The 8,139-nt window shown below is 41.2% G+C and overlaps 2 long non-coding RNA genes across 2 annotated transcripts in view; one reads left to right on the plus strand and one right to left on the minus strand.

Annotated features, from left to right (window-relative positions):
* Positions 1-3,345: 3,345 nt before the first annotated feature.
* Positions 3,346-8,139, minus strand: part of LOC106952913 (uncharacterized) — a 46,987-nt gene continuing 42,193 nt past the window's right edge. The window contains exons 4-5 of the long non-coding RNA XR_001426070.1: positions 3,741-3,837; positions 3,346-3,628 (exon numbers count right to left, since the gene is read on the minus strand). This is a non-coding gene — a long non-coding RNA (uncharacterized LOC106952913). The remainder of the gene's footprint in view (positions 3,629-3,740; positions 3,838-8,139) is intronic.
* Positions 6,474-8,139, plus strand: part of LOC106952914 (uncharacterized) — an 8,194-nt gene continuing 6,528 nt past the window's right edge. The window contains exon 1 of the long non-coding RNA XR_001426072.1: positions 6,474-6,523. This is a non-coding gene — a long non-coding RNA (uncharacterized LOC106952914). The remainder of the gene's footprint in view (positions 6,524-8,139) is intronic.

Raw genomic sequence — 8,139 nt, forward strand, 5'->3', positions numbered from 1 at the left:
CTCTCTACATAATGTCAGTTGCACAGTAATGTCTGTCCCTGATATGACTTTTGAATGTTTGTGCTTCTTAGGATGAGTGATGAGGCAGAGACCCAGGAGTGGAAGATACATAAATACTCCCAAAGATGGGGTTAATTAAACAATTCTGAGGTCACAAGTGGGTAATCAGTCAGCCGTGGAAACTTACAGACAGGGAGGATCCAGAAATACTTCACACCGTCAATATCTCCAAAATAATAAGGTTGGCAGTGCTAGGACCAAGAGATCACACACCAATGGGAAGACACGTGGAACCCAATGAATCTTTCCTTGCTCTCGCTCGTAGAGGACTAGAGAGGAAGTTAGGATGTAGATGTCTAAGAAATGCTACAGAATATGACTTCCCTTCATTGAACCCCCATGCCCCCAATTTTTATCAATTTTTCCTTAAAAAAAAAAAAAAAAAAAAAAAAAAAGCGACTTGTTTTTGCTTGAAGAGCCTTTGTCTTTTTTGTTTGACAGTGGTTTTAGCCTTGGAAATCTCCAATTGATGTGATTGTTTGCCTTAGCCCAGTGAAGTCTGCAGCTCTGTAGATGCTCTCGGTTCTTTTGTGACCTCCCGAATGAGTCGTTGGTGCTCCCCTGGAAAAATTTCAGTAAGCTGGTCACTCCATGGAAGGCGTAATCACTTCAATGTTTTCTTTATTCAGTACACTGGAGTACAAAAGTCTTACAAATAGCTCTGTATCCGTTACGTTTTCCTCTTCTTCTCAAATTCCTTTAGTCCAGGGAATGATGCTTGCTTTCTGACATCATCAGAAAGGCTCCATTTAAGATATTTCAATCAGTTTATTTGCCTGGGAAATTTTCCCGAAATGTCTGGTCAAGTTATTTGCTCATTTCAGAAGCAGGTAGTTTTTATTTTCACATGTTGTTCTGAAATGCTTTTTCCTTTATCACTCAAATCAGGATGCAGGAAAACTGTGTAAAGTCCGGAGCCATATAGGTAATTTATGATTTGGCCAATCTCGCTTCAGATTTTTGACAACTTAAGGCCCAGCTAAGATTTATACGGAGTTCCTGATTGGTTGTACTGATACGCGTTGCATTTAATCAACCAGAGTGAATTCCACATGAAAAGCCCTTTGTGAGTCCAGACTGGCTTAGCATTGCTTTGAAGCAAAAATCCATATGTAGCCCACATATGTTGTCTGGGACCAAATATCTATCCATTTATACATTTTCCACAGCCTCCAGGATCTTGCACAGACACGAGGGGCTGATGCGCCTCTCCACGGGTAAATCAGCAAGAGGCAGAAGACACTCTGGACTAATCAGCAATCGTTCAGGTTCCCACAGTCACACAGAACGAACAACCCTGCTCACATACAGCTAAGATAAATTAAAAGTGACCACATATTATAGTTATTTATGCATCAAGGCAGATATTAGAAAGGTGGCTGTGACACAAAATAGTTTTTACAAACAGAGCAGGCACGTTTGTGACTTTCTTCTGAGAGTTTTTTCATTTGAAGACCACATTAGCCTCGTTACATCACTCTGTCCCTATACGTCACAAAAAAAAAAAAAAAAACGTCGGGACGGCCCGATTAGCTTGCATGAATTAGCAATTTACAGGTTGGGGATCATTAGCCCCCAAAAAAGGGTTCTATGCAGCGCTAGTCGGAAATGTTTATGATCCAGTTACAAGGTTTTTCCCCTGACAACCTTTCAGTCATATAATTAGCCTGCACTGCAGAGTGTTTTTAGTGGCTTTCAACACTGTTGAGGATGTTGCTTTTATATAAAAGACTGGAATGCTAATGTCGCTAGTATTTCTGGGATAGGGGAGTCTTTTGAAGCTGAATCACGATGTCATCTTTCTCATATTGTTTGCAAAGGCTGTACGTTCTGCTGAACCCACATGAGGTCGTTCACGAATGTGTGTAGAAAAAACAGATCTACACTGAAAGTATTTATTTTTTGAACGTTTTCTTTTCTCATCCGTCTCGGTTTGTCCTGGCTCTTTTTTTCCATTAACGTTCAAATGTAACCTGACGAAAACACCAACTGTAACTGTTTTGGGAGAATCGTTACCTGCTTTGGTCATGCACAGACTGTTCTTTGGAATTTTATTGTTGTTAATATTGTAGTTTTTTGCCTCTGGCTGGCACGACATGAGTAATATAGTTTTCTCCAATAACGAAGAAGAAAAAAATATCAGCTTAAAAAATGTCCAAAGTAATCCTGATGGGGGCCTAAAATTCAGGGGGTTAAGAGGGTCAGAAGACAGTTTAGACAAATTTAATTTGATGTATGTTATGTATACAATTCGTAAGATAACTAAAGTTTCTAAAGTTGTTGTTTTGTTTTTTTGAGGGGGAACAAAACAGCAAACTCTAGCCTGACTGAAAACCTAGGTCTCTGGCTAAAGTGATCTCGGATACAGTTTGAATGGACAATGCCAACCGGACCGGAGACCGCTCCAAAAGCAGGAAGTGGACTATAGCATGTTTTGGTTGCATTTTGGGTAAATGCAACCAAAACAAATGCGAGTATCTAGAGATAGTGGGAGAAATGGCCTGTTTCGTGCCTAAGAAAAACAAGAAATCCTACAATCACTAAAATCTTAAGGCATGAAGGAAGTTTTGCTCGACGTCTTCTTCAGAGGTCTTCGTAGTTTCTTCCAGTGGTTGTTGGTGCAGTGCCACCACAGACGAGGAGGGAAACAGGTTGATCAAAGGGTTTGGTTCGTTTGACACCGTCTAGTGTAAAAGTGAACGGCACACTTTCACCGATCACAGAGGTTAGACTCTTACTTTGGTGAAGTATCTTTACAGTGAATATCTATTGCTAATCTAAAGTTAAAATGATCTCAGTAAGTTTATTTTTAGCATCATTCTCTCTTGTTGTTTGGTTCTCACCATTGCCGTTTGATGTTTCAGACATCTTCCAGACATTTTCTTTTCCCAAATATAGCCCATTAACATTTGTCACTACAAAAACTGAAATTATTATTATTATGTTTGTTTCCATTTCCATCATGTAAAAAGATATGAATGAAAGGCATCTGTTACAGTCAACACGTTTCTATTTTACTAAGTAGTGTTGTGCCACCATTTCTCTGCCGCAAAAGCATCAATAGCCAGGATACATGATTAATTGTTGCTTGATCAAATTCTAGCTCTGCAGCAGATGTCTTCTCATTAGTTATGTATAGTGCGCGTCTCATGTTTTTTGGCTGACATGAATTTATTCATGACTAAAATCCAGATATCAATGGCTTTTTGAAGGTGCTTGTGAAGCCAACATCTTCAGATGGTTCCACGCTATAGAACTCAACCATTAGCTTATGAAAACAGCTTGTGCCGACATGCCAAATTTTATTTTTTTTTGTTTGTTTTTTTAAATGGTACTTTAAACTAAAACATACAGACAGCGTCTGTGGCCACTGGCCACCATATGTTGCCCAGCTGAGTGTGATACTTCAGTTAACTCGTCATGTTTAGATGTTCTGCCTTTGCACTCGGTCTAGGATGATTCACGTTGCAAAGCAACAGCAGCTTTTCACAAGAGCTCTTTATAATTCCTATAATTTGCAGCGCAGGTCCAGCCGATGCAGGTTCACACACTTGGCGTCTCCATTTTCCTGCGGGAGTAATGCATCGGATTATTCTGAGAATAAGGGGAATACTAACAGTGTGCTCAGGTCAGGAAGAAGCCACAGAGTACTTTTGTGGGTTTCCTCATCATTTCTTCACCTTGTTAGCTTCAACATGTGGACGAAGCTCTGTTAGCAAGACTGCTCTGCTCTGATCAATGTGCACGGAAAGCTGAGGAGGAAGCCAAGCATGGCGGCTGGAGCGAGACAGAGGAAGAGAAGGAGTGAGTGCCAAGTTTAGGGGTGGGATGGGTATTTTACCCATCACGGGGATGTGAAATATTTGGCACGGAGGACGACGGATGTTACAATTTCAGTTGCACAACACCCCACCCTGCTAGATCTCTCACAGCATCCGAGGGGATAAGGATCACTTTGTCACTAAGCAATTGTGATGTAACCGTTTCTATTTACAATGATCAATTAGACTCAGATGCAACATCGAAATTTTGGGATTTCATTGCATTTTTATAGCAACTGAAGGTAGCATCGTTACTTTATTTTGCCGTAACAAAATGGTACTGAAATTGTTCCGACTCGCCACGTTATAAAAAAAAAAATGTCATGTTGAATTTAGAAAAAATAGTTAAATTTCGTGGATGGTTATGTTTGGGTGGGATCTCAATTCAAATATCAAGCTTAACCAAGATCTGATTTGATTATCATTTCAGACTTTATAGCATTTGGAATTATGTTTTGTTTATTTACATCGCACCACAAATTCACAAGACATTTTAAAATAAGAAAAGGAACTTTAAATTTTATAGAAATACAAAATAAATCAGAGTTACCTGGTTAAATCCGAGGCACATTTGGGATCTGTGACGCAAATTCCTAAAAGTACAGTTTAATTCAATTCATAGTGCGGATTGGTCCAAGCTTATTTACTTAAGGAAGTCCAGACATTCATTTAGGTATAGCATGCTAAGGTCTTTTCTATGAGCAAATTCTTTGAAAACAACATAAACAATGAACAACAGTAGTTTACACAAACAGAGCGCTGCGTGGAACAGATAGAATGACTAATATAATCAATGCTACTGACATAACTGAGATGTGGAGAACATTTTAGGAGTATTAAATAAACACAAAGATGAAAAAACGTAAAATGAGACCGAGAAGTAGCTACAGACTACTTAAAGGAGATTATACACACATATCCACAGGCAAAAACAAATACAGAAATTAATGAGCTATCCTAGCACGTCTCGGGCTTAGTTGAAGAGCGCCTCGCTGCTGTCAGAGATTCATTAATGGAAGGTGTCGACTTCATGGAAGGCTTTCTGACACAGGTGTAATGGTTACTGAGTGCGCCGCGTGCACGGCTCGTAAAACACATCAAATCCGCGCAGCGCACCTTTCCACTCGCTGCTCGTGTGAAAACGCCATAAATCTGGGCGGTAAAGGCCATGGTTCATCACATAGCCCACCCACCTATCCCCCTGCTCCACTATAAACACTCCCCACCACGATTCTTTATCGTCTTCTCTCTCCGACTGCTTGCTGCATCTCATTAGAGCTTCTTCTCGATGATTATGTGCGACGTCACACGCCTAACCTTTAAGGTTTGTTTTGTTTTGTATTTTTTTTTTTTTTTTCCCCTCCCCACACAAACTATTCATTCCTCATCGTGCTTGGGCCGTGAAACCTCATTAATTCGACTACAATCCCATGAATGTGGCATTTTTCGGCGTGGTTTTGAATCACGGCTGCTTCCCTCCTTTCTCCCACGTGGATCCGAGGCCCCCGAGGTGTGGAGGGAGCGATGCTAATCACGATAAGTGATTTGAGCCCACTCATGCATTTCCTCGAGGTAAGCCTCTTTGATGTCCTTTGCTTCAGCTGCCTCCCTACTTATGTTCTGCTACGCTTGCATTCTCATAAAGACACCACTTACTGGTCTAATAATGCTGCTTTCACTTTCAGGGGGATCGGAGCCTCTTTTTTTTCTTCTTCTTCCTGCAGTAATTGGTATTTTACGGAGAATTGGATTGTATTAGGGAAAAGCCACTTGATCTAAAAATCGAGATGAGGCTTTAAACTTGGGGTTTTAGATGGTCCCAGAGCAGTTGTGGGAACAGAAGAGGATGGGGACAAATGAGAGCAGCAGCCACCAGGTGGCCACACTAATGGTTACTCTGTCTCTTCTTCCTTAAATCCCCTGTTGTTCCCTTCGTTTATAAAGCTCAGTTTCAAGAAGACGCTGGAGGGCATCCGTTTGATGTGCTAAAGGTGGATGGTTGGAGACTGCTGACTTTGCACAGTACTCTAAAGACAGAGCATGTATGAAGGAGGAAAGGATGGCGAGGAGTGAAAGCACTACCTCTCTCTTTCTTGGAAACGGGCCAAGGCAAGGCCTTAAATGATGCAGCGGTGCCAGGTGCCAGAGTTTTTAAGGCTACCTGCTCTACATTTACAGCGCCAGTGAAAAGTTTCCATACACCCTTCAATGGGTGTGCATATCACACTAATTTGGGGCTTTGAGTAAAAAGTATTTGAGCCATTTTCCTTTGAAGGTGAAATTATAAAAAAAAGACAGGCATTTGATTTTAAAAGCGAGAATTAGTTGCATGAATTGAATTTACAATACATTTCCTGCAATTCATACAGGGTCAGAATTACACTAACATTATTAATGTTCAATTTTTTTCAGAACCGCATGTACTTGCAGGGTTTTGGACAGCTGTTGCCTCAGATCAGGAATCACTGGGTGAGAAGTCAGGTACTTAAAGTAACTACTAAATCTGAAAGTCATTTTTATGGACATTGAAGGAACCCCAGGCACCTTGACACCCAACGAAAGCATCCCAGGGAAAAGGAAGCAAGCTTTACTCAGTAAGATCCCAGGAGTTTAAAGCAGAACCCATGGCCTTCAAGAGAACAGTAAGAATTGCTCCACTGTACAATGAGAGGCAAGGCAGGCAGTCAGACAAAAAAAAAAAAAAAAAAGAGGGAGACGTGCTTATTTTTCTTGGTTGGAGCCTTTTCTGTCCATAGCAACACTAGTTAAAGTCAGATCATTTAAGTTTGGACACAATTATGTGCTCCAATAGGTCAATGAACCAAACTCTCCCTCAGAAGTGGTTTTGTAAAACCACTGTGAAAACACGAAAATCCCATTTTTCTTTGAAACCATGAAACGCTGTGTTTTCACATGTGAACAGTGATCAGGTTTCAGATGTGTTCGTGTTTCATAACGTATGATGAATATGTGGCACATCTTTTTAAACTTTTACCAGCGCAATGTCTCTGGCTTCGTTTTGCTTCGTAGGACACGACTCCACGTTAAAATAAACTTGCAGCTACGAATCGAGACATCCAGGACGAACATATATTTGATAGAAAAGGGGGAATTTATTTGTTCCCGTTGGAAACTATTCACAAGCAGAAACAAATGTAAACATGCAAACCAGGCCCCCCAGACCCAGTGGCGGTTTCTGACATGGGCAACTCGGGCAACCGCCCAGGACATGAGACCCACCTGGGACTCGGTTATTTTTGTCCTCGGTTTCCATGGTGGGGCCCCATGAGGGCAGTCTTCAGAAATAATCTATCATTTATGTCCATGATATGTGTACACGTAGTTTTACTTTCACCAGAACTGTGTGTATCTGGCCATCCTGTCGGAGGGAGGAGCCCCTCGGCCCTTCTGTGTCACCGCAGGCACTGACAGCTATCATGTGGAGCAAAGCGAGCCTGCCTCAAATTGGCCTCCCCTCGCCAAGCACCACACATAGCAGAAGCCAAGGTTTCAGCATATTTTTATATAAAACCTCGAGATAGCGCTGGAACAGTATGCAGCATTTGTCTGCCGGTTCCTCTAATAATGGACGGATTCTGATACGTCCCTCACTTTTTTTTGCTACAATCTCAACTTTTGTTCTGTTGTCAGCGGTGCGGTGTGTGTTGGAACGCACTAAAGCGCGTTTGTCAGTATGGGAGCGGGGGATATCTGGGGTGCGTGCGTGTTTGTCTGAAAAGAGCCCGAGGCACGATGAGCCATCAAGTTAAGAGTACAGCGCAACTCTGGGCAGTCAAATCAGTCAATATTTTAGCTGCCAGTAGGAGTGACTCACACAGGTTTTACTTTCTAGACATTATATTTTAAGGAGGAGAAAGAGCCGCTGCATTCCGTCAATAAAAAGGTGCCACGATTATTTTTGCGAGCACTGCTGCCAATGCTCATTTTTGAATGATGGGGATGTTGAGATTTATTTTACCGAGCAAATAAGAGAAAGCTCACTATTGGCGACCCTTGAGATATATTAAAATGTAAAGTAACAATAAAGCAAGACGGACAACGACCTTCGGGAAAGAAAAAACTGCAATTTCCGGACTTTAGAGCATATCTGAATTTAAGCCAGGGAAAAAAAAGAAAAAAAAAAAAGTGTGCATATATAGTATGTAAGCAGCAGATATTTATACAAACTTTAAATTTTTAAATAAATTGGTACCACTAACATACAAATGCATGCTTTTTTTACAGTCCCCCCCCCCCC

Source organism: Poecilia latipinna, unplaced genomic scaffold (genome assembly GCF_001443285.1).
Source record: "Poecilia latipinna isolate Pla-1442-1.1 unplaced genomic scaffold, P_latipinna-1.0 Scaffold546, whole genome shotgun sequence".
Lineage (NCBI taxonomy): Eukaryota > Metazoa > Chordata > Actinopteri > Cyprinodontiformes > Poeciliidae > Poecilia > Poecilia latipinna.